The sequence below is a fragment of the Pinus tabuliformis genome, chromosome 1_1 (genome assembly GCF_031772625.1).
Source record: "Pinus tabuliformis cultivar Carrire ecotype Pingquan chromosome 1_1, CPIR1, whole genome shotgun sequence".
NCBI lineage: Eukaryota > Viridiplantae > Streptophyta > Pinopsida > Pinales > Pinaceae > Pinus > Pinus tabuliformis.
Window position 1 is genome coordinate 679,344,893 of NC_142297.1, and position 18,096 is coordinate 679,362,988.

At 36.5% G+C, this 18,096-nt stretch overlaps 1 long non-coding RNA gene across 1 annotated transcript; it reads left to right on the top strand.

The window, feature by feature from the left end:
- The first annotated feature begins 5,878 nt into the window (after positions 1-5,878).
- Positions 5,879-17,835, top strand: LOC149215242 (uncharacterized). The gene is made up of 2 exons (XR_016250459.1): positions 5,879-6,050; positions 17,626-17,835. It is a non-coding gene; the product is annotated as an uncharacterized LOC149215242 (long non-coding RNA).
- The last annotated feature ends 261 nt before the right edge of the window (positions 17,836-18,096 follow it).

An 18,096-nucleotide genomic window follows, 5' to 3' on the forward strand; every position in this document is an offset into this window, starting at 1 on the left:
AGTGAGGGAATCGAAGGAAATTTGGCAGCCCTAAGTTGCCATTACTATTGCCAATCACACATTCAATAGTAACCATAAAAGGTAGCCACATATAAACAGAACCTCGAGGTGTTGACAGTCAGAATCTATTGTAATAGCTTTGACGTATATATAGTTTTGTGTTTAGATGAGAATGAAGTGGGCTTCATCCAGGGTTCGGCTCAATCCTCGTCCATTCCATGCAGTGGTGTTTAATTCGCCAAGCAAGAGAATATTACGTGAGTGTTCAGAGTTAAATCAACAGAAATCAAGGACATGTGATTGTCAAATTATTGCTCCTCCCTTATGATTGAGCGCTTGATGCGATGGTCATTATCCTTGGGTGATACTTTTATTCCCCATTTTCTATTGAAAAAGTAGCGTTTTTCTGTTCGATTATGATAGGATTGGATGAATGCCGGTTTGGGTGGATGTAGACCCATGTTTTTTTGTGGTGATCTTCAAATGTCTTGAGGATAAGAAAAAAATCCTTGACCAAGGTCCATGGTTTTGGGAATGAGTTGGTCTTCTAGTGAAGCCATGGCTTCCCAACTTCAATCCTCTCACTATGTTGCCGATGACTACTCTAGTATGGGTAAGATTCCCAGTTTTCCCATTCACTTTACCCATCTAGATCTCTTAGAAAAAGTGGGCAATTTTATTGGAAGATTCGTCAAAGTAGACAGGGAAAGACTTTTGAAAGGCATTTTCACCTATGTTTGCATATGTGTTTAGGTAGATCCCAATGAAGTTTTGCGAGATAAAATTGAGCTCAAGTGGATGGGAATTGTGTATTCCCAACCCCTGGACTATGAAAATACAACTTTTCGATATAGGAATTACCAACAAGATAGACACCTTCAAACTGTCTGTCCCTTTCCAATAGGGGCTTCCTCCTTACATTCATCTAAGAACTCTAGCTGCAGTTGGAGGGATCTTAAGGAAAGAGAGGGATCCAAAATGTAACACCCCTCCCTTGTGTGTCAAACTTTGCAAACCTAAGCTGAGAAAAGCTAGGTATGATGTGTAATATAAAAAGTAAATACATTATTAATAAATTAATCACTTGGAAAAGCGAGACACCAAGAGATGAGATTCTTGCCAAATCACATTGGTGAATGGGAAAGGATAATTATTTCATGGTAAAGCTTCTCGATTTAATTCTAGATAAGTTGGATGGATTGGAGATAAATATCCATTGAGAAAAACATAAAATTTGTGCGGGAGAGAAAGGCAATCTTCTATGAGGAAAATCCTCATGGGAGAGAAAGGTGAGCTTTTATGAGATAAGCCTACGCAAATGGATAAAAAGATCCATAAAAGCGAGACATCGCTAATGGAAACCATATCATGAAAGAAGGTATTAAATACCCATTGCATAGATCAATTGGAGGCGGTTGATCCATGGCAAGAACCTCAACTCGGTGGTGAACTGAAGAGTCATTTCTAGGTTGGGTAGCGGTGCTCTGTTTTCCAAGTGTCGTTCTCTCTTTTGATCTAGTTTGACTCACTTGCGTGGATTGTTCTGCATGTTGGTTTCTTACCCTCTATGTTATAAATTCCTTAGCATATGAGAGAATTTGCTTGAGTTTTAAATGCACTGCATGTGGCGTTAATGAGATGATTTTATGGATGCACATAAATGAAATTCTAATTACAGTCACAGTATGTGGATCTTATGTAGAATTGGTGTTAACCTGTCTTTTGTTAAGATAGTGAATAGTCGTGCTTGAGCCGCTATGCAAATTTGTTAACTGTGGTTAAGGCTCGACTGTATAAACTATGGTACAAGTTATTTGTGCTATGCATCCAATGCTGCGCTTCTGATTAATTGTGCATAATCCCTAAGATACACATGTTAACGTGTCATGCAACTGTGGCAGACGGATTATTGATTATGTATGATAAATGATTTTGTTTTGAAACGGTAGAGCCTATGGTTTGGGTTATCTAATATATGCATTATGCATTATAGGATGAATTGCATCCATTGAGGCGTTCTAATTATTTATTCGTATTGCATAAGATATATGTCGGTGGTACTTTCGGCCATGACAATAGGAATATGAACATGCTATATGGCAAAGCTAGTTATTGTAAATGGATGACCTGATCTCCATAAATGTTGGATTGAATCCTCAAAAGAGGGATACTCGAATGCGGGATATTGAATAATATTGATTGATTCCTCCTCTGTGATGTGATGTAGGCATGGGTAGAAGTGCTTGTGTTAGCTTTGTTATGAGGTAGTTGTATATGAACGCGTGTGACAACCATTACATCTAAATTTATTACAAGCTAAAATTAGTAAAGGAAACCAATATGTTGCCTTTAATACTGTGGCTAGGAGGTGTCTACTGAAAGAGGACCCAAAGTTGATCATAATTCATGGAACAAGGTACCAATCAACCTTAAGCACAATGCAAGAATAGGATGAAAACCTTAAGCATGACCACCAACTCATCGAATGGCCTTGAGGCTGCAATATGCAAGAAGAGGATGAAAAACATTGACTTTGAAAGCTTTTACAACTAGAGAACCTTAAAACCCCAACTCCCTCCTTAGGACAAGTGTATTTGAGTTTACCAAGAGTTGGCTTCCAACACACCCAACGCTCAATGCCAAACATGACATGGTACACTAAAACACAAAGACCGTAAAACCTTTCAACATATCGACAAAGTACACATTCTTCCTTGAAATACACATTCTAAGGAAACCCACAAATGACTTCTCCTCATTTTGAGGATGGTACCTAAGTTAAATTGGATTGCATAGGGATTTCTTAACACAAGGTTCAAAATTATTACAACAATATACTCATTAATCACTAAATATGTCATTTGTAGGAATCGCAGTTAGGTGGGGAGGATAACACTCCTATCCATTTTTAAAGCTACACCCAATTAATAAGTTCTCCATGTGCCACAATAAATGCAATTTTTATGACTATAGTGACACATCCCTCGAGATTTCCTTCCACACCAACACTTTTATCCATGAACTAAAGAGTGACTATTTCATTATTATATTATACATACATGTTAATATAAGCATTAAAATTTGTATTCCTTTGTAAAAAATGCTAGTCCAAGAGATACATTTGATCACCTTGTCTTGTATCCAATATCCAATGTTGACCCCTATATCCTTAGATCTAGAGTGAAGGTTTCATTTCTAATGTTGTGTTTGAGCTTAAATTCTAATTAAATATTTGGGTTAGCCAAGGTCATTACTTAACTTAATGGCTTTGCAATATACAATGTATCATATTTTTTTTAAGTTCAATTGGTGAGATATGTCTGGGGGATTGAACTTTCGATCACTTGGATACACAAGGGCTTGCCAACATGCTTTTTTCCAATTGTGCTACTACCCTCAGAAAATATACAATGTATCATATTAACATCCACTTAAACCAAATTGAATTTTGGGACACATGTCTCTTTGATGATGAAGGGAATCCAATTATGTGATGTCAAACACATTCCCTCACAAACACTCACAAAGACCCTACACTTTTTAGGGTTCTAACCTAGGTTGTCTGTTATGAAACCAACTCACAAAAAGATAGAAAAGATAGATCAACAACTTAGAAATCAGCCTCTTCGAGGGGGCAACCTCCTTTACATTACACAAAAGAACAATTATTGGATGATACAAATGACAAAGCCTCATTTCTATATATAGGAGTCTAAGGGGTCACAATATAATCAAAGTCAACATAACAATAATAATATAAGGGCACAAAAATAACAATAGTGGGCTTCTATGGGGCACAATAATAACAATATGGGGACAATAAGGGCACAACAATAACAGTAAGGGCCACAATGACACTAGTAATGGGGGAATCACTAGTGTTATAGGGACCTAACATTGTCTATATGGAAACACTGTATAATTTTGAATTTATTTATTGTAGATTTGTACATAGATGGATATTCCTTTCTTTGCATTTATCTTTTAGACTTCTTGCTTTCACCAATTGATTTAGAGCTTATGGAGTCTCAAGTAGCACCAATCCCCTTGCTTCTATTGGATTGAATAACATGATTTCTCTTTTGAAATCCATAATATCTCATTCACATGCTTCCTATTTCTCCCATAAGACTTTAGCACAGACTCCATGATCATGTTTGTGTCCCTCTTAATAACGCACCTTGGAAGGGGCCATAAAATCTTTTATTAGGACTAAACTTGGATGTCTCTTCTTTCTTGCCCTTTGATTGTTCATTCAATCATACCACCCATCAACTTGTTATTTTTCCATTTTTCTTATAATGACCTTTGTTGTTGGGAAGGTGCCTTTCAAGTATTTTGTCTTTGCATATAGATACACATAAAGTATCATTATTTTAATCTAATGGACATGGTTGTTAAAATCACCAGTATTTAATTAAATATGCATTGTTATACCTTTGCTCAAGTCAACTTCAATTCAAATTCTAACACATGTGTGTATACCCTTCCTTGCTTAGTTTGTATATTGTTGTAAGTCCCCAATATATTTATGTTGGCTTTTGAAAGATCATCTCATCCCAAAATAAGTAGGGGGGATTCAATATTCAAATCCGGCAGAGTGGGGTTGAAGAAATGGATATTGAAGATGGATTCAATTATAGAAACTATCTTTTGAAAAAAGGTTAGTTTTGCCCCAAAAAGAAAGTCCCTCCTTTGAGACCTTGCCACAACTTCCATAGTTGTGAAATTTTACAATAATAGAACCTCTAGAGTAGAGGTTTACCATATACTTAGAACTTAGGTTGGAATTGATTTGATTCTTGAACTCTTTAGATGATGACTAGAGATCATTAAATACATAGTTTGAAGCGTTTGCTTGTAGTTATTAATGAACTTGTTAACCATCCATAGATGAATACTTCCCTTGCACATGTGCTTGATTTTGTCAATAATGAAAGAATCCTACTATGTTTTTGGTATATTCGACAAGGCTACATCTTTAAAATAAAGAAGATTCAATTCTTAATGCTTTGCAATCCTGTAAGAGGGAGGGACAATCGAAGTCACGTAGGAGGAGGTATTCCCTTTGTTTAGCGAAACTCTACAGAGATAAAGCACTAAATGCAAGATTAACCCCTTGTTTATGTGATAATTAGGGAATATATATCTATTCTCTCAAAGATTAGTCTTATATATTCAAAAAGAATTTCTCATTTATTCTAAATAACACTTAACACTGTTTATAGAATAATTTCTCACCATTACAATCACAATAATCATTTTTCAAGGCAAAAACTACATCAAAACTTTTTGAATATGCAAGTAGATAATCTCCACAAATGAAGATGAAAACATATTTTGAGCATGTTTAAAGTGGATTAAAATATAATAATAAAAGACACAACAAAAATCTTGATACAATAATAGCTCAAATAATTATCTTTAACAAAAATCTATTAAAAATTACTATAAAATTATAAAATGAAATTAACATTAATAAATAATCAATTAATTTATATAAAATCCCAATTTAATCATGAATAATTACTTAATTCTTTAAGTTCCACTTCAAACAAAGCATTGACACATCAGCTAGAGAAGGGTGCATTATTGTTTTGGAGTAAGAGAAGGGTGCATTATTGTTTCGGAGTTCTATTTCCATCGCATCAATATTTTATTTGATGTGCCCAATTATTTTTCCAAAGTAAAACTATTATTCAGCTTAAATAATAGAATGTATAATATTTCACATTCTATAAAATGTATAATATTTCAAATTCTTTGAAAATCCGTTTTACTGAAACACAAATAAACACAACTATATGGCCGTCGATGACATGATCGGACGGTAGATATTCTATCCCGCCTTTAAATTCAAATCCTCTTGGTAGTTTGGCGCCATTGCGCGTATCCCTCTCAACGAGCTCAGTAGCTCGCATATGAACAATCATGGTTTGCAATCGCATAAACATTGCCCCAGAATCGATCCACGAGCCACCAGATCTCTCTCTGCACGACTTCCAACAGTTCATCTGCGTTTCTTCGTGGTCAAAACGATTTCAGAAAAGGTATTTTTCTGCAAGAGAGCGCTAAAATTGCAAAGCGCCATTATTTTCTTGTCGCCGTCATGAATCCTCTACGCCTTGTCCTAATGAAATTATTTAGAGTTCTTGATTGGAAAAATTTGCCATATTTCAACTTTCTGGAAATATTTCAACTTTTTGCCCAGTTCATTCCCCAATGTCACTTCAGGAGCACGCAGGTAGTGATAAAACTTGGGTTTGGCATGCAACTGATTTTTCAGATGGGGAACTGAAGGAAGAACTCTTCTGCATTCGTCTTGGCTCTGTAGACAGTGAGCACTGTTCTTAGACTCTTCTAATCCTTGTTTGTATCATGTATGCCGATTTTGAACTCTCTGCTATACGGTCTTGTCATTCTCCTGTTGTAAGCAGTACTACCCGTGATAACTCAATTGACAAATGCCATTCCACTCTACTGCCCGAGATAACTCAATTGACGTATCCCTCATGAGCTGCACTGAATTTTTGGATTTCTTACTTGAACTTGCTGATTTTTAAAGGTCTTCCTTGAACGAGCTCTGCAAAAGGTCTGTTATCCGGGATCTGTACTAATATAGAAGCAGAGTTGAGTAATTAGAGGAGCATCTATGCTTTCAAAATTACCCAAAACTCTCACAAGCCAACTCCGACTGCCACCGACCTAGACTGTTTCATTTATACTGTGATATGCCTCTCCTGTAAACTTTCATATTTCTTTTGAGTACTAAGTAATTATGAAACATCGCGGCAACTGTTGTCAGGAACGGTGGTGGGGAAGCAGTAGAAAAGATGGATTGAAATATTCAACGCCCACTTAGGTCATTACCTTGAGTATTGGGCTCTTTGAGAGCCGAAAACTAAACCAGCCTTAGTTGCTGCTACTAATAGCCGTGTGCAACCTGCCCTTTTATTTTGTCCGAGGCCGATAAGGCAATTTGGTGTGTACTTGATGTATATATACCTCAGCTCAAATATAATTTAGTGGCAACCAGTTCCCTCGTTTGCATAAGTTTGTTAGCGTTCTATAATTGATGTGACAGTCAAATGTTTTTGCGATAATTGGGGTATTGCATTCTTCTTTGATTATTGGTCTGTTTCTTCGCGCTTCCCCTTGGTTTCGTATTTGAGTGGAGGGAATATCGTTTTAGTGTTGCATATATCCACATTAATCACAAATTTATTGACCAGACCTCAAAGTTTTTGATATCAGAGGTTAAGACGAAAACATATTTTACACTCAATTGATCCAGTTGTTAGTAATTTAGTTGTTTGATGGCTTTACTGAAAATTCAATCCACCAGTTTCCCTAATGGCCTTTTCCTGTTCACTAAACTGCTAAACAATCATTCTAACAATCATTCTAGGGAGTGATTAGGAGAGTGCACTTAGACACTTGTTGGGATATAGTAGCAGTTACACTTAGGAGAGTATCATCATGTGCTGGCAGCCAAACTTATAGCAGTGACTATGCATTAGAGGCCATTGCAAACCTTTCAAGGCATAGTGAGAATGGGTTTTCTGTAAGCATTGAGTTATATTCTCCGATGCTGTCAATTCCCTGAATGACTGGTATCCCTTTTCTCCCTTACAAGCGCTTTCCTTTGACACCTGAGTTTCCCCAGATCAGCATCATAATACGAGATAGATCTCTACACAATTGTTCCGCTGAGACTGTTATTGATGTCCATGTGACATTTTTGTTGTTTTTTAGGGCAGTTTAACTGAGAATTTTGATGTTCACGTGACTTCTTTTTGGGCAGTCTGAAAGGTTCAGTTCAATTCAACGAGTTCATTGCCACCAAAACTTAAACAGTTGAAAGCTCAAAAATATCTGCAAACAAGCTTAAATCCTTTTTGACACGAGTGGATATCTTGTAGGGCTCTGTAATCGTTAGACTGTTTTTGCAAGCTCAATGTGGTAGAGATGTTGTAATGTAATGTCCTCAAGCACTGTACTATGACTATAAATCAATCTGCAGAGGATGAGCAGTTCTATGTTCAGTTCCATATGGATCAAGATGGGTGCTTGAACCTGAAACTTGCATTGCCAAGCGGTCAAAAACAAGTATCTCCTTCTCTTCCTACTAACATCCTGACAGAAAAGGCCAATCTGATGGTGAATCCATGCTCTTATGCTTTGTTAATACCAATACTCTTCAGAGAATGATCCCTTTAATATAGAAATTTGACCTTCTTTCTCCATGACTTCATCTTCTAAAACCTGTACTCTGTGCCACAAGTCAGTTGCCTCATTCCGGATGTTTAGAATAACCTGGTCTTTAGCTTCTGCTGCTTGCTTAAGCAATATATTCTGCTTGATCATATCACTCTTTTCGGCCCTTAGTCTGCACATTTCATCATGCATATGACATATTTTCCCTTTCAAATCATTCATCATATTTTTGGAATGTATCAATTCAGCCTCAGTTTCAACCTTTTTGTAGTTGGCATTTTGCAATTGTCTATGCACTTGCAGGTGTTCAGTTTCTGCAAAAAGCAAATCTTGGTTTGCAACAATGGCTGTTAACTTTCGGGTTAACTTTCCCATCGACTCTTCACGTTTTGCAATCTCCATCTCAGTATTCAGTACGATGGAAGATTGTAGTAAATGATGCATCATATTGACTAAAAGTTCTAAACGCTCAAATCTTTACATTATTATGGTTTAAATAAATCTAACTTGACATTCTGTGATGGAACGAGCTGCCTATCTTTCGTGGCATTTTTGGGAAATTACATAATTCATGAAAATAGTGTTTTGTAGCATGCATTCCCATGTTCTTTGTTCTTAGATATTCTCTTCTTTCTTTTCCTTTATCTATAATTTGTTCGTAAACCATGATGACCCGAAGTTGGATACAATTGGGAAAAAAAGACAGCAGGAGATAATGGTACACAGAGGCCTTTTATGTACCAAATAACCTGTTGCTAAACTGTACATTCCATTGACAAAGAACTGCTACTATACCATCTTCTTTACTTCTTAGTATAATATCCATGTTTTCTTAGACCAGTGTTTTATCCACCTTGTGTTCATTTCAGGGGAACCACTACCAGGACAGTGCCTACTGGTTACAAGCTCAAGGGGAAGAAAATAGATGAATTTCATAATCACATTCTGCTTTGAGAATGAGTTCTATATCTTGATGACTTTCATATAATCTAAGACCTCGTGGAGATGGTTTTTCTTTTTGGTTTTTTTTTCACACCATTGACAGACCCTATATTTAATTTGCTTGTTTGCATTTTGAACTTCTACAGAATCCCAGTGGTATTACTAGCTTTGGGGCCTCGTCTATTTCTTCTCTTGGTTTTTTTCTTTTCAGACCTCTGATTCTAGGAAATCGATTGAGCACTTGTTAAAAGGAGGAAAATGATCTTGAACCAGATTCTCTCTTAAGCAAGAGAACGATACAAGTGCCTTGTGCTTATAAAATTTTCTTTTATTCTAGTTTAACAGATTATCATTAAGGTTGTCAATCCTGCATCCCTGTAGAGTTTCTGCATCAGGGTTGTGGGATTTTGTGGATCATGTGCACCAAATGTTCTCTAGCAAATAGTGCATCAAGAACAAATAATGCCCTGCGAGATTCTGTGTTTGTTGAATTAGATTCCAGGCTTCTAGAGCTTCATCCTATTTCACCCTACCAGTACTTTCATATTGCCTTGAAGCAAGCCCATGATTTACTATTCACTATTCCTAAGCTTCATTTGAGTAACATCATAATGCTGCCTAAGTATCAGATGTTGTTGTCTGAGATCAACCATTTCGACTCTAAGAGCTCTCAATGTTCCACCCATAATGATATTATCCTCTGTATTCTTGGAAAGTACCATCTGCAAGCCTTCCACTCTTTCAGCTAAAGAGCTCATCTGCAACGTGTATAAAAGGGCTTAATACATGATGTATTCTACCATTGATGCTAATAAAAATAATCCTTCAAAATAAAACTCTTAAGCTTCAAAATTACCTCCTCCTCTTTCCGCTGGGCAAGTGTTAGAAGATCCTCATTTATATTGAGGTAATCTGTAACATAGCAATTTAGTTGCCGTGTTTCTTTTTTGGCTTCTTCCACAGTTCCTAGGTCTTCTATTAGACCTTCACCTCGGGTTGGAATTTCTGATGCATCTTCAATGTGTTTTAATGGAGAAATCCCAGCCCACAGTTTTAACGATCACTACCCGATATCAGAATCTATTGGAAGCCCAGATATTTTATATGAGGCCGTTGATTTAGAGGAAGATCCGAAGATGTATCAAATTCCACAAACAAAGAGACTCGTGCCTTTGATCTGAAAACAGTAAGAACCAATTACAGTGATAACATAGGTTTGAATTTCTAGGCACTTGAAGCTTCATGAAATGAACAATGGAGATTGACTGCAAATATGAAGAGGCCCACCATGATGTTTAGAAGCCCCTCGAGCTTGAATCTCCCTTTCAAAATGGCCATACATGAAAAATTTCAAGCCCCTTGATGAAGCATCTTGAATCTCCCTTTCAAAATGTCTTACATTAGGCAGTTACAAAAAAAGATATATGCAGCCCATGTTTCCTGCTCCAGACAAGCCAAATCCCAAGAAAGCTTTCCTAACAACTTTTGGAACATTTTTTTTGTATCCTTAGTCATTAATTGATACATTTTTGGAATGTTTTTCTAAATGAGAAATTGTAGCTTGCCATTTCTTTTAATCAGGATATGAATAGTTTCTTGAAATTTTTAGTTTATTTTTGGAAAACAGTGTACAGTAACTTATACCTTTGACTTAGGTACAGTGCTATGATTGTGATTTTTATTTTTACAATTGTCTACTGGTTCCTATGCCTCACACTTATATCATTGATGGATTTGCCTAGAGAACCAATGAAAGCTTCCATCAGCCCCTGTTGCCTTTAGCTGGTCTCTTGCCTTTTACTAACAGACCTGGAGCCTATTCTAGCTTGAAAGAGCATTACGATGGACATATAACGTACGGAGTTGTCTCCATCTTTTTATAGCCTTTAAACTCTTCTTTACATGTGAGTTTTCTATTCTTATCTGACATAACTGCTTGTGACCTTTGGGAAACGTTTCAACTTTCTCTTGTTGGCGTAGTAGCTACAGAGAAGGGTATTGTGTTTATGTTTCTCGAAGATACCTCTGCAAAGTCCATGAGTTTGGAAATTTTCATTTTAGTGAACCTATTGGCTTTAAACCTAGCTGCTTTTTTGGCTTGACAAATCATCTACATGGGTTTTCTTGTAATGTACAAGTTATACATTAATTTGTAGTATGTACATGGGTTTTCTTGTCATGTACAAGTTATCCAATTAATGTATGGAATGGAGTACTGTCAAATGTTCTTGGTATTTGCACAGTCATTGTTGAAAGCTTTATGGTTCATCTGCTTGAGTGATAGTAATTATGTGTTCTACTGCGTCATGGGAGTAATGACTGTGCTGAGAAACTTCCAAAATAAAGAAAGAATAACAAAAAAACACATTGTAGAAATATAAATAAGATAATAAGATTATTATAGAAAACTGTTGAAATATTATTATTAAAAGAAGATATGACAAAATGGCAGAGTCAGGAAGACGTCCCCTGAAGAAATTCTTTTTGCTGACCAAACAATAAAAGTCCAAATCATGTATATATCCACTAGGGTACATGTAGCTGTTATATAGCTTCATGTCCAAACATAAGCATAGTTTAATTGTTTTACATTTTAGTTTTTCTTTTGGGTATATTTTCCAGTTAATTTTGCCTAAAATTTGGTAGGTATCTGTTGGAATTATAACTTTATGCACTCTACAATTCTGTGACCAGCTGAATGTCAAGCAATTGAACCGCGATTTAAATCCTATTTTGTCAGCAATAAGTACTATACTTTGTCTTTATTTAGTGTAGAGAACCAAGCACTTATTCACTTATCAGCATAGTTAAGACTTGAGTTTAGGGTGGCTTTAATTATCTCTGGTAATAGCAAATGATACGGAGGATTGTGCATAACCCACCCCCTTTTTGATTCCAATAAGCAGAGGTGGTCACTATGGTAATCCGATTTCAATTTGTAGTTAGAAAATGGGGTCACAACTTTCCATATTTTTTGTTTTGTTTTGTCTTTTTACATCAAACAATAGTATATTTATTAGAACCATAGTCAACTAAACAAACAGGAAACAATTTATTTGACAGGTGGAAGAAGTGATAGGCTTAGAGCAATTGAATTGTAGGCCATGCTTCTTGACAAATTGATGAACAGATGTCTCCTTACTTGAAATTTAGGTTGGCACCATGGCACCATCCTGTCCATCATTATACACTAATCTTGTCATTATCTTCTTCACTGTGAATGACTAGCCTGTTCCCTGCAAATAGATCTGGGCATAGAGGAGCCAATCCAAGAACAGTAATCTCTAGCACAGGACAATATTAATGATCTAAATACCTAATCATGAAGCTTGAGTTTGATTTTTCTCTACTGGTTCTGAATCTCTGATTGAGGATCTCCCACTCGTCATTATCAAACCTTCTCCTTCATCATTGGCATCAGCTGCACTGCTGAGGTACTTTGGTTGGTTGTCATTGGACTTGAGAGCTTGAAGTTTCAAATGATTATAGTAACAGACAGCCAGAAAAGCCAGTCCACACACACTCAAGTTTATGACTGTAACCTTTTCATTTATTACAGACAAAGATTATGTTATGAGTAGCCAGTCCTTGACAAGACCAGCAACATTCATAGTCAAGGCTGAAGTCTTTCCTATCAGAAGAAACACTGCAAGATTAAGAGCCAAGGCACAAGCAGAAATGTCATGTAATCCAAATCAAAGGAAGAGACCCTGATTATCAGAAATGGGTATTCTACTAAGGCCCAGGGGGTGCTGAGAAAAACAAGGCAACAAGGAGCAACAAAGATGTGATGGGATTCAACTTAATCCCTTTTGATGTTCGTGGAATTTGTATGAGAACCAATTGGGTAGTCTCACATGCAACTGCACTTAACTGGAGAATCACCTCCCATGCATTCATCTTCGCCTCCCCATAAGCTGAAATAGTAACTCCAATGGATATGGCCAACATATTGGCCTCAGGCTCACCTTTATAAGCTTCTTTCTTCAGGGAAACCACAATCAAATACACAGCAATGGGAATTAGAGCTTTCAGCATTTGAAATAATGATACTGAGAGGAAAACATAGGCAGAATTTGAAAACCAGAGACCCAAAGAATACACTTATCAATACTATGGGTTCAACGAGCTTGAAGACTCTTACAATAGCAACAGCCAGTGTTGAGTAGAAGCCCATGTGAATCATGGTGGGACTGATCACACTAAAGTTGTCAAGCAATGGAAACTCCAATGGATATGGCTAACATATTGGCCATGGCCTCACCTTTATAAGATTCTTTCTTCAGGGGAACTGCAATCGAATGCATATCAAATGGGCACAAGAGCTTTCAACATTTGAAATATCGATACTTTGAGAGACATGCACCAAGGGCTGCATCATTTAGGATTTGTACTCAGTTTAGGTGTCATATTCAAGGGGAAGTTGTTATGCTTTCCACCACTTCATAGATTGTTAGAGTGATGAAACAAAAGAGGCTCCCTCTTGAGGCTAGATTATGTCATTCATATCAGCTGTGTTGTTGATGTCCTAGCTCAGCCAGGTCTTGCCGAAACTCTGTTGAGGTTCAAAATTTATTATAAACTGAAATGTCTTCACAAGAATTGACCTCATAAAATGCCATAATCACAAGATATGCCATACATGGCTGTGATTATGGCTCGCAAGACCCTTAGACTTTGAGCAATGACGCTCGCAACATCACTTATGATTATGCACTCTACAATTCTGTGACCAGCTGAATGTCAAGCAATTGAACCACAATTTAAATCCTATTTTGTCAGCAATAAGTACTATACTTTGTCTTTATTTAGTGTAGAGAACCAAGCACTTATTCTGCTCATCTATAGAAGGGACAATGGTTGTTTGCCTATGAGGTATAAGGAAATCCTATCAGATGTTTTGTATTTTCGTATGGAATTGAATCATACTCCTGCACACTGTAACATTCATATATATCAACCTGTAGAGGCTTTAATAACACCTGGTATTCTGGTTAGTGATTTTATTGGACCTCATGTGCATATCCTACATGCACAGGATGGACTATTCATATGTTACAGGGTATTATTCTTATTATTTAGGGTGCACATCTTCAGGTGCTCAAGAACGATTACTAGAACAGTTAGTTAATTCTGCAATTTGAAGGATGAAAAAGGAGGTTATAGGAGTCTAGTTTTGGTTCTCATCCACAATGTCACACTAGTCTGCCTGGGCATGGTTCTCATGGTTTAATAGTGACTTGAGGAGTCATAATACTACAGATCACTAAACACGAACAGCTAAGGTAGCCCAAGGACAATAGCCATCTTTACACATTAGCCACCTTCCACCTATTAGACTAGCCCTACATTCAGCAGAGCAGAGATAATATTTTCAAGAGTTTCCTTGCTTGGACATTAGATGATAGGAGAGCCGAGCATCATCATTCCTATGCCTCCCGTAGGATCACACAACTGGATCCTTTCTTAAGCTTTTGGCAATTCCAACAGTGATCCAATAGCCTGGTTCCCACCACCATTGACATCATCCCATCCCTCTCTCCAGACTTTTAGTGCAGACACTCTGTTGTATCCCTACATTTATGCTACTATTAGATAGTTTGATGGTTTTATTTCCCCGTTTTGATGCCTTGAGACGTGAAGATTCAAGAAATTTGATCGTTTTGATGCCTTGAGACATGAAGGAATTTGATCTTGTTGAAGGCTGAAGCTCCGCATTTTTTAATAATTCTTTTGTGCCAATGGGCTGTGTATCAATGTTTGGAAGAGACGTGCACAGTAGCTCTTAGAATAATCATTGAATCACCCACCACTGTTGCCTAGCAGGCTCCTTGAGCTTCAGGAAGCTGGTGGCCTTTGAAGAGGGCTTGAGCCTTCACTTGTTTGTTCACGGAAATACCAACCTGCCGTAATATTGACTCTCTTGATTTAATCTGAAGTCAATGAAGGCTCCCTGCCCCTGCCATTCCAGGTTTCTTTTAAAGGTGCCATCAAGGAAAAGGGTTGTTATACCTTGATCCAGCATCCAGGGTTTCACGTCTTAGAGAGACACATCTTGAGAAATAGGTGGATGGTCCATACTGTCTTCCCAAGCTTAATGCACTTGCCATTGCGTGGGATACATGATAGGTGTTTCCAAAGGAAACGGGCCAAGGACTCGCAGAATGGCGAGACAGGGGATCCTTTTATCACCGACTTTGTTTGAAATAGTTATGGCGAAGTCCATCTTTCCACCAGGCCACTTTGTCAGACAAATATTTCAACAACAGTTTGGCTTCCCTGGCTTGGTTAGATATCATTGGATCTCTTATTGCCAAGCCCCACTACTCTCAAATGGGGCTCGAACCATAATCCAATTGATTAAATTGAATATTTTGTTGTCCGCTGTCTCCTTTCTATAGGAACCACCTTATCTCTCTCCCAAGGATATAGGTAACCTACCGGTGCCAAGAGGGCTGAAATCAGGAAAAGTTACAATACATCTTACCTGGATTATCATATTGATATTTACTGTGACTAGATTGATTCATTATCCTTTTGGCTGTACTTACCCATGGGTTTTATTTTGCTCTTATTACATTCCTGAAAGATTTGCGGAAGATCTCAAAGCGCTCTTCTTTGTTTAATCCGTCTGTAATGATTGTTTTCCAAAATATGCTTGCAAAAATATGCTTGAGCTATTTTGACATATTTAATGTTAATTTTAAGATATAGGAATGGTATTGGGTTTTTCCCTCATGGTACAGAAATGGAAAGAAGATGAAGTGGACAACAATAATTAGAATTATTCTTAGAAATTAGTTAATGGTCGGTATTGAAATAAAAATAGTTATTGTTTTAAAAAATGTGATTTTATAATAAATTAATAACAATGAAATAATAACTCTCTTGTTTATATTCAGCCTGTAGGCTATTCAATTCCATATCATTCCATTATTATTTACAACTCATTTAATTGTCAATCTCATGCTATGATATTGGCTTTATCCCCAATCCAACATGTACTGCAGATTTACCTTGATCTTCACTTGTGTTATTGTATGTTTTTGCAATTTCTTGGAAAGCTTTAATGCATTTGGTCTTTTATCGACTCCTTTGTAATGGTGAGATTGTACTGTGTAATAACTGTTCTCCTGTAGCTTTCGTATTTTGGATATGGGGCATTATATCTCGAGAAACACAGATAGACTAACACTCTCTTTATTTTCCTGTAAATAAAACAGAGAGTTTCAGGTGCTTGAATCAGGGGTGGAACACTATAATGCTAAAGAGGTTCAAATTTGAAAATTGTTGAATGCCTTTCCTCCGTAACAACCGAACAACTCTAGCATAACAAGTGAAACAACTCTTTAACAAAATGGAGAGGGGAGGTGCAAGTAAAACAACTCTTTCAAAAAATGGAAGCTCTCTCAAATCGGGCAATGATGACTCCAAGGACTGCCTTTTGAGTTCTTTAATTTCCTTCGAACTCTCCTCTCCTTTTAGCAGACATTTCAAGGACAAAGATAATTGCATTTCTAGCCTTCCCATTTTTTGTTCCTTTCTTGTGGTGGTTTTCCCAACAATTTCCACCCTAAGTAGCGTTGTTGTGGACGAAGTTTACTATTTTCTTATAAATGACATTTTGCTCCTTCCTTCGAACGTTTCGAATAGCTTTAGGTACCATTGTTTCCTTTAGAAATGACGGTTCCATGTTTAATTCGTTGTTTCGTTATGATGTCCTCTCTTTAACCGTGGTGACCTACGTTTAGGTTGAGATCAGCTCCAATGGTTGATGGAAGAATGATTTGTCTAATTGTAGGATGTTGTCAATAGGTTTGTGCAAGGCTCTGTCTCACTAAGTGCCTTACGGAATAATTTTTACCCTTCACAAGTGGCTCCAACTCTCAACCCCTCTCCATTAAATTTGAACATGACATTTCATGAGTTAAATCCAACACAAACTACTTGATCCACACTAGATAGGTTTATTCTATCGTTAAATTTGAAAATGACATTTTATGGGCTAAATCCGACACAAACTGCTTGATCCACACTTGATAGGTTTATTCTATATATATATATATATATATACATATATATATATATATACATATATATATATATACATATATATATATATACATATCTATATATATATAGATATATATATATATATATATATATATATATATATATATATATATTTGTTTTGGTTACACTTAAACTACACAATTGTCATTGTTATATTTTTTTAACTTTATTTTTTCTCACTTTAGGAGTTACTTTTAAAACAACGCATTTTATTTATTCTATTGTTGTATATATATTTTTGTTTTGGTTACACTTTAACTACACAATTGTCATTGTTATATTTTTTAACTTTATTTTTCTCACTTTAGGAGTTACTTTTAAAAAAACGCATTTTATTTATATTGGATATATTTTTTAATTCCATTGATTTGTTTGTATAATCATTGGTTGAAGATCAGCGAAAGTAATGTGGTGTCCGTGGCAGAAGATGAGCTAATGCGCATTCTCATATTGATGTGAAACTTTGTGCCTGGATATAAGCAAATTGTTGAGGGTGATTGGAAAGTGGCAGCAATTTCTTACAGGTCATATGATCTAGAAGGGAAAACTATTGGTTCTATTGGTGCAGGGCGTATTGGCAAAGAACTACTTAAGCGTTTGAAGGTATTCATTCTTAGGATCTAGTACTACTTCATGATGTTGCAAACTTCTTTTCAAAAATCAGTGCTCCATAATTCTTACGCATGCATGCTGTTTGTTTCAAAATTTCAATCTAATAATAATAAACATTACATGATGTTGAATTGAATTGCGTTCCTTTGTACAACCCTTCAATTGTAAGCTTCTTTACCACGACCGTCTTTCTATTGGACCCGAATTGGAAAAGGAAACTGGAGCAACATTGGAGACAAATCTTGACGAAAT